The 18,219-nt window shown below is 45.0% G+C and overlaps 1 protein-coding gene and 1 long non-coding RNA gene across 7 annotated transcripts in view; one reads left to right on the forward strand and one right to left on the reverse strand.

Annotated features, from left to right (window-relative positions):
- Positions 1–18,219, reverse strand: part of DLGAP1 (DLG associated protein 1) — an 871,245-nt gene that overhangs the window by 72,079 nt on the left and 780,947 nt on the right. The window lies entirely within an intron of this gene.
- On the forward strand, positions 634–17,865 carry LOC133074944 (uncharacterized). Of its 3 annotated transcripts, none has more exons than XR_009697296.1 (5): positions 634–1,043; positions 8,276–8,747; positions 14,469–14,610; positions 16,124–16,219; positions 16,823–17,865. It is a non-coding gene; the product is annotated as an uncharacterized LOC133074944 (long non-coding RNA). The 3 variants fall into 3 exon arrangements; XR_009697294.1 differs by having other exon boundaries at positions 14,472–14,610; XR_009697295.1 differs by having other exon boundaries at positions 14,472–14,610; positions 16,124–16,201.

Below are 18,219 nucleotides of genomic sequence, written 5' to 3' on the forward strand. Positions count from 1 at the left end.
CTGTCCTGGTTAGTTTTGGCTCCAGGTACGTGGCTACGGGACTGATTACCACCAGAGCCATCCGCCACGGAAACCACAGAAACGAGCTAACCTTTCCTCCCTCGAAGTAGAGAAAAGCAGGCTTGTGTGCCGGTGGAGGGGGGCGGAGAGGGATGTGGACGGAGAGGGAAGGGTGGTGTAAGAACTCTTGTAGTCATAAGGCTCGCCAGTTGGTAGTTACTAGTATTCCAGACGCTTCCTAATGCCAGACAAATGCCCGGAGCCCAGGCTTGTCTGGCTCAGAGATCTATTCAGCCGATAGCAGCCCGGCCCTGGTGGGGAGAGCAGATCTTTCAGGGAGCAGCCTCCATGGCTAATCAAACACAGCATTGTTCTCAGAAGGAAGAATGGAAAGGTTTGTTTCAGAAGCATAGCTTTTTTTTTTTTTTTTCCTTTTGAGGCACCCGAGTTATTTTAACAAGTTGCTACAAAACTTGGGCTTCCTGAGGTGAGGCTGTCGTGCACAGTGCATGTTCTGTCCCAAACTCCAGGGAGGGAGGGATCCGAAAATTAGTCATTAAAAAAAAAAACAAAAAACCCCAGGCACTTCATGCCTGGAAATGATGTAAGACGCAGCCACTCCTCTGTTAGAACTACAACCAAACAATGCTCGGCGATCGCGGCAGCTGCTCTCCAAATGTCAGCGCCAAGCCCGGCCAAAGGGCTGGAAGGCCACCGAGCCCAGGACTTTGTACGCTACCTTTGTCGCCCACATTTTCCCCAAGCACTCTCAGGACCCTGGCAACAGGTAACGTGGCAACCTTTGCCTTCTAAAACGGCAAGCGGCAGGATTTCAGAGAACAAAAGGATTTTTTGAAAGCCAGCTGCATCTCCCTCGCCACCCCCTCCCCCTCCCCCCCGCCCTCCCCCTTCGCCACACCAAGTCTGAGAAAACAAAGTATTGCTGCGGCAGCCCGGCTCTCGAGCGCCCCCTTGTGACCAAGCTCGGAACATCACCGATGTACCTTTCAAGGTACAACTTCAGTCCGAGGCTCGGCTCCCAGGTAAGTCACGCTGGGACGCGGGACGTCCGGGCTGCGTTTGACCATAAAACGCAGAGTGGAAGTCAAGAGTCAGAAGTCTTGCTTTTTAACTTATCACCTCAACAAAAATTTTACCCGTGCTGCAGGGTAAGATCTCTGGGTTGAGGTTGCTGACCTTTTTTTTTTTCCAAAGCAGCCGCTAGGGCAACAGTTTTTCTTTCCTTGGCAAGCTGAAAAGCAAAAACTGCTGTGGCCATTTGGTTAGGTGGATGGCAGTGAGGATGAATAGCCAGGAAACTGAGGATTCCTGGTGGGTGGGACTTGCATTTTCCATTTTTATCTGAATTTGTTGGTTGTTTGCAGGAAGCTTGCAGGTAGAAGCATTTCTAATTCCCGTCGCTTGCTTCCAGTTAGTTGATTTGCAAGGATGACTGAGGATTTCCAAACTGCAGACCCAGCTTCCCAGAGAGCGTGCTTTGCAGCCCCACCCTAGCTCTTTTCTCTCTGTCTGGGACAAACACCCACGAAAATGCCAAGGGCAGTAGTTTTAACCAGCCTTCTTCCTCTCAGGGCTTCTCCTGCCCTCCATGGTCTCTGATTTGGAGGAAGGACTGCAGTTGTGAGCTGCTGGTAGCTTCTGCCAGGCGTGAGGGCGTCCCTCTTTGTCCCTCTCTGGAAATGTTAACCAGAAACTAAGAAAGGGGTTTAGATCAAAGTAACCATTCTCTTCAAAAAGTTCCATTAATTAACTAAATTAAAGGAAGTTAAGTGCTGTTTGGAGGAAAGTCACTTTAGAAGGCCCAGGTCCAGGGACGGAGGTCTAAAGCCTCTAATGTGACCCTTTAATGAAGCTTGGCAACCAGTTAATATGAGAATTTGAGGGTTACCCTATGTAAAACCAGTTGTTGCCTAAAATCAGTCATTTCAAAGGAACATCTTGAAAGTAGACAGACATTCGGCTGGTTGTTGCCTTGATCATTTAATAGTAAAGATTAAAAACTGAGGGCTCTGAGTAAGAATCATTTGACCGGTAGCTCAGGTGAGTCATAACCTTCATAGAACTAGGCACAAAGGTTCACAGCAGGATGTTGAGAACGCCTGGCTTACTAATTTGTGAGGCGGGGCCGTTGCTTCCAGCAGGGAATGCCTTCAGGATTTCATGGCTCATTTTCCCAGCCTCTACAACAGATGCTACTGAGTCATCCACGCACACAAGTGACTGCCCTGGCAGTGTCATCTGTTAGGATTAAATTTCCATTTGTTCCATGACTTTATAAAGCAATTTCTAACAATTGAATCAGATACCACTTCCTCTAGGATCTAGGGATTTTTTTTCTTTTTTAATGTTTGTAACATTATGTGAATTTTTCAGAATTTGTCCCAGCCAAGTCAGCAGGTTTTCCTGGGTTGAATGGACTGTTTACAGGAGGGGAAGATTCAGGACCCAAGGTCAGGGTTACAGAATGAAATAAGGTTTCCTGTTTGGGCAGCTGGTCCCACCTCCTCAGGTTCGGGCAGACTGGGTCTTGTTGGAAGATAACAGGCCTGGGATACCTGGGGTAGGGATGGTGCCAGGAGTGGGGAAGGACATTTTGCTTTTAAGCTTCTCATCAGCTAGCTTTCATTTCTTGTTAGATGTCACTTCTTAGCAATACTTGCCTATATTCCCTGTTAGGTGAAATTTTTTATTTTTTCCTGACCAAGCTGAGAGAAAGGAATTAGTTAAGGATGTAAGAATCACAAGGTCAGGCATTGTTGTCCATTGTATTCATGATGACCACAGTACTTAGACCATGCATGGCACGTAGTAGTATGGTGGTAAATACTTGTTACGTGAAGGAAGGAACAAGGATGAGAAGGGATTTCCTGGAGAAGCAGAAAAAGGGACTAATAATTAGGAAAGCAAGGTCACCAGGGTAGAAAGAAAATGAATACTCAGCAAAGCCAGTCTCTGTGACCTTGGATGTTGCAACATAATCTCCCATCACTGATGCCCACTTCTGTTTGGCCTTGGTCAAGTGCTGGCCAAATGCAGCTGTGATTGGCCAGCTTTTGACATGGAGCTAGAATGTGAAAGGCCCACCTCGTATCAGCTGGAAGCAGTTAGTCCTATGGATTATCCACCTAACTTCTCCACCCTCTCTGCTGGGCTTTATCCATGTGGGGCTGTGATGCTCACTGCCCTTTCCCCAGAGCAGCTGCCTTTCCTCCTCAGTTCCTTCCACTCCTTATTATTCTTTGACTTCCTGGTCTCATTTCATGACACCTGTACCATGGACCTGGAAAGCAAGGGAAACCTGGAATGAAATCATACAGCCCAGCAGGACTCTCTGCCATGGGGCTGTGTCTGGGACACACAGCGGACCTCGGGGGGTACTGAGCTCTGAGGCCAGATGGAGTGGCTGACTGGCTCCAGGTGGGAGCAGGGTCTCGGGCACACACTGCCCACTGGTCTCCCTTGAAACGGCGAGCTGGCTATGCAGAGCGAGGGTGCTGTGTCCAAACCCGGTGAGGTCACGTCTCATGATGGTCCATCGGGCTGAGTCCTCACTGAAACCTCTGGCTGGATCGATCAGGAGCCTCTGCTCTCTGGCCAACACCCTGGGCTTCGGAGAGAAGGCAGACCTTTGTGTCAAAGCGGCCTGATGCTGCTGCCCTGTGGACAGAGGGCTTGGCGGGCTGGCTCCACCCGGAGCAGAGCTTTTGCGTCAGACAAACTGGGGGAAACAGGATATATGAGGAAGCAAAGAAGAAAGAAAATGTATCCAGCATGTCTTCCTGTCAGTTGGAGCACGATGAGAAATAATTACCTGTGTCTGGAGAGCAAGGCATGTAGGGGGGCCTGATCTGTGCAGTGAGGCAGTTAATTATTCGTCCGACTCCTTTCCGCTTTCCTCCCTGAAACCCCCCTCCTCAAAGGAAAAACAGGACAGACTTTGTGGGTTAAGCTGTGGAATACCATCTACCAGCCCGCTGGGCCCAGAAAGGACACCAGCCCCTTACTGACTCTCAGATGACAGGATCAGTGCTTCAAAATGACACCTCATTATCCAACTGTGTCACTGACAGATGAGGACACAGGTCCAGAGAAGAACTTGGCTGGGGCCCCCCAGTTTTCTTCTGTCTGCACCACACAGCAAACACCATCAGACTTTACAGTGGGTTCATAAAGGTCCACTTCAGACTGCATTAACAATTCCACTGTACAGTTGGGTTTTGGTCATTTGCCAGAATTAAATAAAAATATCAAGGAACCCTCCTACACTGTTGGTGGGAATGTAAATTAGTACAACCACTATGGAGAACAGTATGGAGTTTCCTGAAGAAACTAAAAATAGAACTACCGTATCACCCAGCAATCCCACTCCTGGGCATATATCTGGAGAAAACCATAAAAAAATCAAAAAGACACATGCACCCCAATGTTCATTGAAACACTATCTACAATAGCCAAGACATGAAGCAACCTAAATGTCCATCAACAGAGGAATGGATAAAGAAAATGTGGTATGTATATGCTATGGAATATTACTCAGCCATAAAAAAGAACGAAATAATGCCATTTGCAGCAACATGGATGGACCTAGAGATTGTCATACTGAGTGAAGTAAGCCAGAGAAAGACAAATATCATGTGATATCACTTATATGTGGAATCTATTTTTTTTTTTTTTTTTTTTTGGCCATGCCACGTGGCTGGTGAGATCTTAGTTCCCTGACCAGGGATTGAACCCAGGCCCACGGCAGTGAAAGCACGGAGTCTTAACCTCTGGACCACCAGGGAATTCCCTGTGGAATCTAATTTTTCAAAAAGGACACAAATGAACTTATTTATAAAACACAAACAGACTTACAGTTATCGAAAACAAACTTAAGGTTACCGGGGGCTTCCCTGGTGGCGCAGTGGTTGAGAATCTGCCTGCTAATGCAGGGGACACGGGTTCGAGCCCTGGTCTGGGAAGATCCCACATGCCGCAGAGCAACTGGGCCCGTGAGCCACAGCTACTGAGCCTGTGCGTCTGGAGCCTGTGCTCCGCAACAAGAGAGGCCGCGATAGTGAAGAGGCCCGCGCACCGCGATGATGAGTGGCCCCCGCTTGCTGCAACTGGAGAAAGCCCTCGCACAGAAACGAAGACCCAACACAGCCAAAAATAAATATAAAAATAAATAAATAAATAAGACCTGACGCAACCAAATAAATAAATAAATATTAAAAAAAACAAACAAAAAAAACTTAAGGTTACCAAAAAGGAAACGTGGTGGGGAGGGATGAATCAGGAGTTTGAGATGAACATACCCACACTACTATATATATAAGATAGATAACCAACAAGGGCCTCCTGTATAGCACAGGGAACTCTACTCAATCTTCTGTGATAACCTACAGGGAAAAGAATCTGAAAAAGAATGAATATATGTATATGTATAACTAATTCACTTTGCCGTACACCTGAAACTAACACAACATTGTAAATCAACTCTACTCCAATAAAACGTTTTTAAAAATCCCAGCAAACTGGTGAGGCCAGCACTAAAATCTATCAGTTTACTCTACCTACTGCCCACCAGCATCCTCATTCACTGTGTTTCCTGGAGCCAGGTGCCTGGACCTATAATCCCAACTCCACAAGTGACTGGAGGCAAGAGGGTTTGGGTTGCCCACCTTCTGCAGCGTGGGGTCCGATTGGAACCTGGGTTCTTCTCATCTAAGCCTCCTTTCTCTTCTTTTTTTAAAAGGAATTCCTTTATTTTTTTAAAATTTATTTATTTATTTATTTTTGGCTGTGTTGGGTCTTTGTTTCTGTGCAAGGGCTCTCTCTAGTTGCGGCAAGTGGGGGCCAGTCTTCAGTCTTCATCGCGGTGCGTGGGCCTCTCACTATCGCGGCCTCTCTTGTTGCGGAGCACAGGCTCCAGACGCGCAGGCTCAGTAGTTGTGGCTCACGGGCCTAGTTGCTCCGCAGCATGTGGGATCCTCCCAGACCAGGGCTCGAACCCGTGTCCCCTGCATTAGCAGGCAGACTCTCAACCACTGCGCCACCAGGGAAGCCCCCTTTCTCTTCTTTTAAAGAGCTGCCTTATACTTCTGTCATTAAGATTCTCCTTTGAACCCTCACAAGAGCAATGTCCAAAAGCCTTTTTCTGAATCTCTTGGTCAAACGTGCTTGGAATTCAGAACTTTTGGGATTGTAGAAAGCTGATTTGCATGACACACCCTGGGGGGCCTGGGTACTCTAACCTGTCTGTCTGCAGGAAAAGGTGAAACAGTCACACTGCAAGTAGTTGCAAGGTCAGGTTTTGGCCTATGGCTTTCAGAGCTGCAGCTGAAGGATGGTGGCCACCCACTCCTTCAGGTGCCTCGGTGCATCAGAGCCCCCGCCAGGGGCCTCCTCCTCCAGAACATCTCTGGTCCTGGATGGAGCTCTGTCCCAGCTTGGCCCAGGAGGAGAATGGGGGATGGGTAGTGACTGGGTGGTGGTGGGCTTGGCCTGGTGGGTGGGCAAGGTTTCTACATCTTTACGGAAAAGAGGAATCTGATTTCAAATTCGATATTACTTCTGACATTGTCTCTCTTTCCTCGACCATGTGAGTTCTGGGTGTTCATTGGTTTGTCACTGTGTTTCACACACCATCGGCAGAAGCACCTTTGTTGGTTTTTGTTATAATGGTAACGGGGTACTTGTAGGGGCTTTTAACTGGCCTCTTCTCACAGTGTGGAATGCTGTCTATATACATTACAGAATGCGTAGTCTGAAAATAAACGCTTGGAGATAAACACTTCATATCTGCCAGGTTGTGTGCGTGTGTGTGTGTGTGTGTGTGTGTGTGTGTGTGTTTTGAGCCATCCCTTCCATCATTCTCTTCTGCATTCTCATCCTGTACCCTAAAGCTATGATCTGACTTCACAGCCAAAGAGATAAAAGTAACATTCTTCTTGGCCCACCGGACTTTGTACTGACGGGAGGGTGGTTCCACGCTAGGTCCTGGCTGGCTGCTGCGCTAATTTGATGCAGCCCAGGACACTCACCTAAAAGCTGATCCCTAAGGGCATTCCTCATTCATTAAAGCTCTACCCAGGACACAGTTGGAAAATCATTTTCAGAACACAAGTTTTTATCCCACATTTCCAATCCAAGAGATAACAGAGAGACTCCATGTAAAATAGCTTGAATTAAAGAATAAACGGTTGTGTGGCTAGACATGTCCGTGAACTTAGACAGAAATAGATCAAGCACTAGAAATTTTTTTTTTTAAATCTAGAACAAGCCCCGCAGTGCCTCCTGGTGTGGATTACATTTTACTTTTCAAAAGGAACCATGGATAGTAAAGCGAAATCATTTTGATTCTTCTGGATTTCTACTGTCGTAGGTGAAAGGTTTTATTAATCAATTCTTTGAAAAACCAGCTGTACCCACTGCAAACCTACCAAATAAGAGGATGTTAAGCTATTCAGTGGGCTGTAAGTTTGGGACCTTGTTTGGAATTTCAAGCTCATGTTACGGGACTGGCCCGTGGTTGCAATTTACACCATTTATCAGTAGAATTGCCGAAGTGCTGAGGTGCCGGAATGCGGAAACACTGGAGGAGACCAGCGCTGGCCTTTGGATCAAAATTAATTACCAATAAAGAGTTAGGAAATTGATCACAGGGAAGGGAAGCATGTTACCGGCCACCGCTCAAAGGTTCAGCCCCTTTCAGTTACTGATAACCTTGCGACGTCTCCAGATAAAGCCAGACTTGTCACCCCCAGGCACCTGGCTGAGAGGTAATAAAACTGTTGCCTTATCTTCTAAGTGTGGAGTTGGTTCAACCTCAGCCCGAGGTAATTACAGTAAACTGAAATTGCCTAGCTATTACAAAAAAGGGAAGGCGTAAGGCGGGAGATGGTGTTTGTCTCTCTCCTTGGATTTTAAAAAGAAAGCGAGCAAAACAGCCAGAAGTTTTCCAGGGAGTGAGAAAACAGCCCGGCTTGGCCACCCTCTCCTGGGGGTAACGGATTGCTGGCGGCTCAGGTCCCCGTGACGATCTGAAAAAGAGGCTCAAGCTGATGAAAATCCAAGCAATCTTCTTAGGAGTCTGTCCTTTCTAAATGTAAATGACAGAGTCGGAGCCCTGCTAGGGAGGGCAGGAAGTCTCAGTCTTACCGAGTGACTCATTCAGTGCTGTTAGCTCCAGCAGCTGGATAAAAAGTTTTAGCAAAAGCAGCAACAAATCTACTTTAAATACTAGCACAGTAAGGAAATTCCTCTCTTTCAGGCCGAATGCCATCCACACAAAAGAGCTCCTGTCGACATCTCATTTACAATCTACCCCCAGGACACAGACAGGACCATTTCAATAAACCCGGCTCAGAAACACCTATTGTTCAAAATCTTCAACTAGCCACAGGCTACCACCACTCCCTATTGTTTTGTAAAAGAAGAGATTTAGAAGGAGCCAGATTGGGACCTGGAAGGTCTGAAAAGAGGAAGGAAAAAAGTCCCTTTGACCCGATGCTGTTGGAGAACGTGCATGAAGAATAACGTTAATGGATTTTCATTTTTACAAGAAGTGCATAAGCAACGCCCGCTCCCTGCCTGAAGTAGTGATCGGGGATTCTAAAAGCGGTGCCAACTTTGTAAAGAAGTTAACTCCTGCCATCGGGTTTGGCACCTGAAAAGTCAAAGGCTCTACTTACACTATTCTCTGTCTTACAAAAGCCCTGATGGCAGCCACAGCAAAGCACCAGGTGAGTATTCGATCTGGGTTGTTTCCTTGGGATTTATAGCTTGACTGTCCTTTCTAAGTAGGATTTTGAGGCTCGCTGCAGAACCTACCCCCCGCCCCACGACGAATGGTTTCCTCCTTTTCAACACCACCATTTTGCTCCCTCTTTTAGTAAAACCTGACCACTTTCTGGAATTACATAATGTAGCCTTTAGACGCTTTTTCTTCAGATAGGCCTCAAATGAAGAGGTACATTTGTGTTGACCAAACAAAATGGGCATTTCTCAAAGACTCAGTGTCTTTACCCTCCTAGTAGATCTTCAAGTTCACTTTCCCTATCTTAGCAAGTAACTCCTTTTTCTACCCAGAGTTCAAGCCACAACTCTGGGCATCACCTCTAATTCCTTTGGGTCCTTCCCTCCTATCTCTTAAATCCTTCTGGAACCCTTCCACATCCTACAATCCACCTTTCTGCTTCCCTAGTTGCTATTATTTCCTCTCTGGAGGATGACAGCAACTTCCTACCTCAGCGTTCCTCTAACTACTTGTTGTGACTTATTAACGGGTCACGAAATCAGTTGAGGTGGGTCATGCAGTTTCACCATTAAAAAAAAAAAAAAAAAGGAATAGATTAGAAAACGTCAGAGTGCATCAAACAAAGGAAAGGTAAGTTTGGTTTCGGGATGCTTGTGTCAGTGTGTGTCCCGAGATCTGTGTACATTCTGGGTTAACAAGTAGAATGTATCTTGTCTGTCAGGAGTTTGAGAAATACTTTTCTAATTGGTCTCACGGGCTCTGTCTTGTCCCTGGCTCCAAACTGTTATACACGCTCAGAGCAGGAGGGGGAGATTATGAACGGATCCAGCTGACAGCTCTGCCCTAGGGATAAAGACGTGGGTCTGGGGCTTTGGAGATTCTAATTACTTAGTTCCTCCTCATCCTTTCAGGTTTCAGAACTCCACATCCTCCCGACCACTTTTTCTTTTAGCTGTTCAAGCCACCAAGTTCCCTGGCCTTTGCAGATGGAATTTCCCTATAGGAACGTTCTGTCCTCTTTCTCCTTCAGGTATCAGCTGAGGTGTCGCCTTTTCCAGGAAGGCTTCCGGAAGTCCCCTAAATGCCTCCTCTTAGTTCTCATGAGAACCTCTCATGTTTTATCTGACAGAGCACTTATTGCATCATGATTATCTTCTCAGTTCCTTACAGAACTTTAAGCTCCAAGGGGCAGCCAGTAAATATTTGTTGGGGGTAAATAGTGTGCATCGAATGTGTCACATCTTACACAGTTCACACTTCCTTCCTACAAACCCATTTGAATAGTTATAAAATATCGTATCTCTATTTCTCAAAGCTTTAGTTTTCATTCTTTTACACTGAAGTGTCTCTTGTTCATTTGCTCTTCAAACACAACCTAATTAACTTCCGAATTCACTGGACTCCTCCTCTTAAAAATCAAAATAATAAAATGCGGGGAAAGCTGTTGTACCCCTGGCCGGTCACTCACCCTCTCTGGGCCTCAGATAATACAGAGGAGCAGAGCTCAATGACCTCTAAGATCTCTTCCAGGCTGCCACTCTGAACCTCTGGCTTGCACTTTCTAAGGACCAGAGAGGTTAAGTGACTTTCCCAAGGTCAAACAGCTCTCTAGTGGCAGGATATTGTCTGTCTTTCTATAGATTTTTAACAGCAAGCCGCAAACAAAAAAACCTTCTACCCAGAAATCGGTAGTGCCACTAAAAAGTGTGCCTGAAAGAAAATCATAAAATTAAAGAAGGGACTTCCCCGGTGGCGCAGCGGTTAAGACTCTGTGCTCCCAATGCCAGGGGCCCAGGTTCGATCCCTGGCCAGGGAGCTAGATCCCACAACTAAGGAGCCCTTGAGCTGCAACTAAAGGAGCCCATCTGCTGCAACTAAGACCCAGCACAACCAAATAAACAAATCAATATTTTTAAACAATAAATAAATAAAATTAAAGAAATAGGGGACAAAAAAACCCAAAAGCCAACAGCATTCATAACGGATTCCTGCCCAGGCAGGTCCCAGCATTTTAAAAAAACAATCTTGCTGTTAGATGCAGAGATGTTCAGATTTCCTTTTAAAAACTGGAAGTGAAAAATTCAAGAATCTTTTGCATCCTGACCCCTTGTAGAGGCCCTTCTGCAGAGGCACAAATGGACACAGCCTTCCTCAAGGTGCCGATTCGAGCATCCCCGTGGCTTTTTTAGTGCTGAGGCCCCCATGCCTTGATCTGATGCCACTCTGAGGACCAAAGCTGTAACTCACCAGGATGAGACTTGTCCTCAGTTCCTGTACCTCATCCCCCATCCCTCCCGGCCAGGACCACCTCGCAGTCCCTGCTTTCATGGACAGACTTGTGTTATTTCCTTAGTAACAGAGTTTGGGGGTTAGATAACCTGCTCTGTAAAATAGAAAGTCAACAAACCAGAAATACACCCCTTTAGGGAAAAAAAGAAACAAAAACAATAGCTATACTACTTTCCCCCCCCTATGTTATGTGCTATGTTTTATTCTATAATGTAAGTCAGCGTGTACATTTGTTTTATTTTTTGCTTTTTCCCCTCTAAACAGACCAGCAGTAGCTTGCCTTCATTTGACAGAAAATTTGTCACTTTCTACTGCAACTCTGTATAAAACCACTATGTATATGAGGACCCCATGTACACCAAGTCGTTATAGCCAAGCCGTGGGCTTATGGATGATTTTTACTTTATTTTTTGGGCTTCTTGGAATTTTCTGATTTAAAAAAAATGAATATGTGTTACTCTTGTAATCATAAAAAAGTACAAATGTCAAAATAAAGACCAGATACACTATTATTTCTACACTGCTATGATGCCTGACTAAATTAAATAGCTTTACTTTTACCATATATGTTGCTGTGTATTTTCTCTTTTTTTTTAACCATTTGTTTTTGAAGGAAATTATATACAACTGCCACATTTTAAAAAAATAACAAAAACCTCTTAACACTGTTGATATTTTACTGTCTTTAAAAGCTTTAGGAACACGGACTTTGGAGACACAGCCAAACACTGGCATATAACTCCTTTACCACCTGGCTGCAGTGTGAATTATTAGTTTCTCCTGACATTTTCACACCTAACAACTTATTTCCAGAATATCATCTTTTTTCATGCCTTTATGCCTGTGGCAAGCGTTGTTTGCTTTCTCATAACCACCCTCCTTGCTAACAGGGCCCTTCCAAGCAGCCATGACTTTTTGGGGAGGTGGGCCCCTCCCTAGATTTGGAGGCTGAATCTTCATTGTTCTACAAGACAGGGATGAGGAGGGAATTCTGATGCGAGTGCTTCATGGCAAGTTTACCTCCCTTTTTAAAGTGACACAAGTCAGGGACATCCCTTTGCTTCCCCCGGACATTGTCATCAGCAAGGGATACCCTGAACTGTGGCTGCCATCTGGGGACCACAAGGAGCCCCTACTCCAGAAGACAGAAAGATGGCACAAAGCTGATTTTGGTACATTCATTGGCTGCCCTACCTCTAGACTTGCTATTATTGGAGAAAATAAATGCCTTTACCATCTAAGTCACTCTAATTTTATTTATCTATTTTATTTTATTTTTGGCTGCATTGGGTCTTCGTTACTGCGTGCGGGCTTTCTCTAGTTGCAGTGAGCGGGGGCTACTCTTTGTTGTGGTGCCCGGGCTTCTCATTGCAGTGGCTTCTCTTGTTGCGGAGCACGGGCTCTAGGTGTGCGGGCTTCAGTAGTTGCAGCACACAGGCTCAGTAGTTGTGGCTCGTGAGCTCTAGAGCGGAGGCTCAGTAGTTGTGGTGCACAGGCTTAGTTGCTCCGTGGCATGTGGGATCTTCCCGGACCAGGGCTCGAACCCTTGTCCCCTGCATTGGCAGGCGGATTCTTAACCACTGCGCCACCAGGGAAGTCCACTCTAATTTTATTTTTAGAAATTTTACTGATTTGCTTATTGATCTGTTTGGCCTGGCACTTATGCAATGACTTTACAGATGCTAAGCCTCCTTACTGGCTCGGAAAACTCCTGTTCATGCTTCAAGATTCACTTCATCTGTGTTCTGTGAGCCCCTCCTACATATGTTCCTATAGAATTCATCACACTTTGCTCGTTCCTGTTATGCTGATGCTCTGGTATGAAAGCAGAGGGAAATTAGTGATCAGGTAGATCTTTGTTTCCTATTATACTTATTTGTTGGATTAAATGATTCTGTATGGCAAATGCTATTATACAAGATCTCACCAAACCAGAGTGTCTGTATTTCAAAGAGGTGCTCAGCTATGGTGGCCCAGCTTCCTCCAGTGGTGTCTGGAAAAGGCAGTGCCTTGAAGGCAACCAGACCTGGTGAAATCCTGACCTGCCACTTACTGGCTGCAGGACCTCAGATGACTCAGCTCTCATCCCGTTTCCTCATCTGTTGAGTTTGGGTAACAGCCTCGGTGACCTCACAGTGTCATGAGACGGATGATGTAGTTAATATGATGTAAGGGGACATGGTGTGGCACTTATATCTCAAACACAGGAAGGAGGCTCTCTTTTCTTTCCTTCCTACGTTATTTGTTACAACAAAATTCCAATAATACAAAAACCATCTTGAAAACTCCCGAGGAGATTTTACTGGAGGTGGGGAGATCCTATCCTTTTCACATGTTGGGGTTTCTACAGCATGAAGAGCCCTACGCAGAAGTTCCATGTGTGAGAGCACATTTTAAGATACCTGTCCCTAGTGCTTAATGTTAAAATTTCATCTCATCCCTCTGGTCTCAGCTCATAAATCCTCTCCTTAGAGAGGCCTTCCTTCACCACCCAGCTTCGAGCAGCCCCACATTCTGCCCTCCCAGCCATGGAGCCACCTACTGAGAGGAGGAGATGCGGGGAGAAAATAAAATGGCCTATGAAGGTGTTGCATCTTTCCTAAGCTCAAGCCCTCCCCTCGGGTTGGGAGTTGTGGCTTGCCTGGTCCGTCTTTATCAGCTTTGTGCCATTGTACCCCATCCCACCCTCTGCAGCCCCCATCTCCTTAAATCACACGGATGACTGGCCCCAGCCCCTGCTGTCTTGTATCTTGGAAAATGCAGAAATTGCCACGAATTTCTGCGGTCTTGCGGGATGGATCCCTGTCAGTGGTTTAAAACTGTCTTCCTACTTTCTATATTACCACTCAGTTCAGAAGAGACAAAAACAAACCCAAAACATTTTCAAGTATGTTTTCCTTTGCCCTCGTGGTCAACAGTGATAACTTCCAGCTAGAGGGGGCTGGAGGGCAGGATGTGAATGGGACCAGGTCACTCTGTTTAAGTTCAAGTACTTGAGAATTTAAAAGCACAGACCCTCTCCAAGCACTGCTTAAGGCCTGTCAACTAAATCTCCCTAGTTTGCCAAAGTAACTAGGTAGGATACTAGCCCTAAAATGATGCACTTAAATTATTAAAAACCTATCAAGCAAACAGCAATAACTTTGCTTTCCATGCCTGAGAGGCAATAATGCATGATGTTTCAGAATATAAGTTTTGGAGGCAGACCTAGGGAAGTATGTTTAATCTGTTTAAACATCAGTTTTTTACTATGTGAAATGGGAATAGTAACCCTTGCAGGGTTGGTGGGAGGATGAAATGAAGTAATATCTGAGAAATGCTCAGAATATTACCTGACACATAGTAAGTGCTCAATAAATAGTACATGTAACAACAACATCAACCATTTCATAAGGGAAATCCCTTTGTTTTGTCTTAGCAGCTAGTAAGCCGGGTGTACCCCTGCTCCTGTGCAAAAGGCCTGTGAAACTCTGAAGCTATACTTGTACACAGATGTGATCCAATGATGCCATCTCATCTCCATGGCAACCAGGTGTCTCAGTTATCTAGTCTGGTGCCAGGTAAGGGGTAGGTGATGAAACAAATTGAATCTCAGGCTAAAACTCTATTGTTCAGCACATCTACCAGCAGTACTCCTGTTACAGACACACTCAAAATTCTGATTTCATATGACCTTTACATTCACGGTTTTAGTCCTAAAAGTACTTCAGAAACATTGACCATCTCAGACATACTTTTATTTTTAGTTACTTCCCAGTTGTTTACCTGAGATAAAAATAAGCAAAACAACCAAAGCTTTTCTACTAAACATATCTCAATGTCTGTCATTTTAGTCCATTTTTCTATCGCTAACCTAAGGATAGATTAGAAAGTATGTTGTCAAAAAAATTTTTTTGAGCTTAAGAGAATGGTTGGCAGCACGTTATTTTATAAGTGATATTGGATATAAAATTTAAAAAAGCATTCTGGAGAACGGAGTAAAGGAAGCAATATTGGTTGAAAGGGCCCAGTGCCTGGTACACTTAGGGAGTATGAATTTATGAATGAACGGAATGCTTGGAAAAGCCAGAAGTCTTTGGAATTCCAGGTCCATAAATGAGTAAGTCTGTGACCTAGGGCAATGCGCTTAACTACTTTCTGTTCATTTTACAACAATCTGTAGGAGCAGCACCAGCCATAGTAGTAAAAATTTTTACTTTTTTGGCAGCCAGCCGAGTACTTTTTCCAAACCACAACTCTTCCTGGAGCAGCGTAAATTGAGCTGGCCTTTGGCTGATACTGAGCTGGGGCTCTGGGGATACCACAAAATGTTTTATCAAATTTGCATAAAGTTGCAAATTTAAGCAAAATAGGAGGGGAAAATGCTGTAAAAATTCATAGGACCAGAGGGAGTGTTCTCTAATCATCTAGTTACACACTTCCCCTCCCAACTGCCCCCCCCAAACACTCATAATATTTGATATAAAAATAACATGGCGACATACAGCTGCAATAAAAAGGAACTATTCTTCCAACACAGCTCAGGGTGAAGCTAAGTAGATTTTAAAAGTGATTGGAGTCAAACGTAATTTGGAGAGGAGACAGAATATAGTTTGTTTAAATGATGCACAAATTAACAGTTGTTAATTTTGGTGGTTTTTGAGTAAATGAGTAGGAGAATTGGGACTGGCAGGTCTAATGTTACCCCAGTAAGTGCCTGTTAGGGGTCTCTATTTTCTTGGATAGAAGCTTTTCTCTAGAGAGAAAGAGTTCAGAAGCACTGAATAACTAGGCTCCAGAAGGACCCTGCTTGAATTTGGAGCAGGGAGGAAAGCAGGGTCACAAGCAGATAATCTCCGGGAGCTGCTGGAGGATTGGCCTTGGAAACATCCAGGGGAGGAGAGGAAAAAATCCAAGGGCAATCTTGGCCGGTGGAGGAGGTCGGGGCAGAGATAACAAGTCTGGGCAATAGGAAAGGGAGGCGATGGGTAAGGGGAGGCCAAGAAAACATTTTTCATTGCTTTGTCTGAGACTGAGGCAGCCCTAAGCACAGCTGTGAAGTAGGTCAAATTTCTTGTGTCTTTCTCTCCCTAGGGCATCGGAGACCTGCCGCCACTGTGCTGTTCCCCGGTCACTCAGTTCCAAATTTATGAGATTGCCTCAGTCCCTTAGGTATTTGTTCTCTGAAAGGTAAAAATGTAGCTAGTCTGATAAAATAATGCATTGGAGGATGGCTGGGGGGCGGGGGAGGGGGGATTGCATTTTAAAAAGAATTCTTGCAAACATTTCCTTCCTCCAGAGTAATAAATATGTGTTTAAAAAGAGGGTCTCTGACGAACTTATGGTTACCAGCAGGGAAGGGTGGGGGGGAAGGGATAGTTAGGGAGTTTGGGATTGACATGTACACACTGCTAGATTTAAAATGGATAACCAACAAGGACCTACTGTATAGCACAGGGAACCCTGCTCAATATTATGGAACAATCTAGATGGGAAAAGAATTTGAAAAAAGAATAGATACATGTAATATATGTATAACTGAATCGCTTTGCTGTTCACCCGAAACTATCACAACATTGTTAATCAACTATACTCCAATATAAAATAAAGAGTTTTTTTTTTTTAAAAAAAGAGGGTCTCTGTAAAGTCTGCCTTAATTCCAAGGAGGGTCTAAAATTGGGAATTTCCGACTGCTAATAGACCTACAGTGGCAGTAAACAACTTTCCGTGACTCTCAAATCGTAATTAAGCCTAGAAGGGGAAGAACTAAATTGTATACTTTACCTGTTACAGGTGTGGAATTGTGCTGAGTACTTTTTACATGTGATCATCATTCCTTTTTGCCGAGTTGGAGACCCAGGTAAAGTTCAGAGCAGCTCGTAACCTGCCTGCAGCCAACGGCATACTGCAAAGGTGGCTAAAACAATATTGTCCATCCAGCATGGTCTTCTAGAACAGGGGTCAGGAAAGTCCTATATAAAGAGCTGTACAGTAAATATTTTTGGTTTTGCAGACCATGCAGTCTCTGTCCCAAACACTCAACTTTGACATTGTGGCAAAGCCAGAGACAATATGTAAATGCACGGACATGGCTGCCTTGGAGAGGTGAGCCTGATTTGTTCCAAGGGTCGTAATTTGCCAACCCTGCTCTAGAACTTTGCCACTTCCCATGGTGAGGTGGAGTCTGATACCCCTCCCCTTGAACTTGGGGAAGTGTGTGATTTGCTCGTGACCGAGAGAGTACGAAGGAACTGGCAGTGCATGACCTCCAAGGCTAGACCAGAAAAGGTGATGCTGTTTCTCCCTTAGTCCCTGGGACATCTGCCTGCCTGGAGCCCTGAGCCACCACAGAAGCATCCAATTTTCCTGAGGCCGCCATGCTGTAAGGAAGCCCAAGTCAGCCACGTGGAAAGACCACATGAAGAAGCCTGGAGACTCTTAAGAAGAGGGAGAGGTGTTCAGCAGCCCCCAGTGATCCAGCCCTCCACCCACCCAACTGCAAGCTCAGAAGAGACCCTGAGCCAGAACTACCCAGCCGAAGCTCTCCCCAAATTCCTGCCCCATAGAAACTGAGAAATAATAACACGATTGCTGTGGTTTTAAGGCACTAAACAAAAAACTTAGAACACTGTCCCAAAACTAGTGAGTGGCAGATATGGGATTCAAACCTAGGTTGGCTTGACATTCTATTACATAATCATTAATCATTCTATTACATGATTGCTTACAGCAGCCTTTTTAAAAAATGGTGCTAAAATATATGTAACATAAAACTTACCATGTTAACCATCTTTAAGTGTACAATTCCATAAGTACATTCACACTGTTGTGCAACATATCTCCAGACCCTTTTCATCTTGCAAAACTGAAACTCTACCCATTAAACAAGAGCTTCCCCTCCCTCACCCCCAGCCCCTGGAAACCACGCTTCTACTTTCTGTCTCTATGAATTTGATAACTCTAGGTCCCTCTTATACTGTAAGTGGAATCATACAGTGTTTGTGATTTTTGTGACCGGCTGATTTCACTTAGTATATACATGTGTGTATTCTATATATGTATATTTTAAGCCCATGTTGGGTAGTGAGTCTGACCAGCGAGCAGCAAAGGTTTGTCAAGGAAAAATGTCAGAGACCCCAGGTCTTGTAAGTCACAGATGCAAGGTCCCAGGAGGGACTTTGCATCAGCAG

Source organism: Eubalaena glacialis, chromosome 15 (assembly GCF_028564815.1).
Source record: "Eubalaena glacialis isolate mEubGla1 chromosome 15, mEubGla1.1.hap2.+ XY, whole genome shotgun sequence".
In the NCBI taxonomy this organism is placed as follows: domain Eukaryota; kingdom Metazoa; phylum Chordata; class Mammalia; order Artiodactyla; family Balaenidae; genus Eubalaena; species Eubalaena glacialis.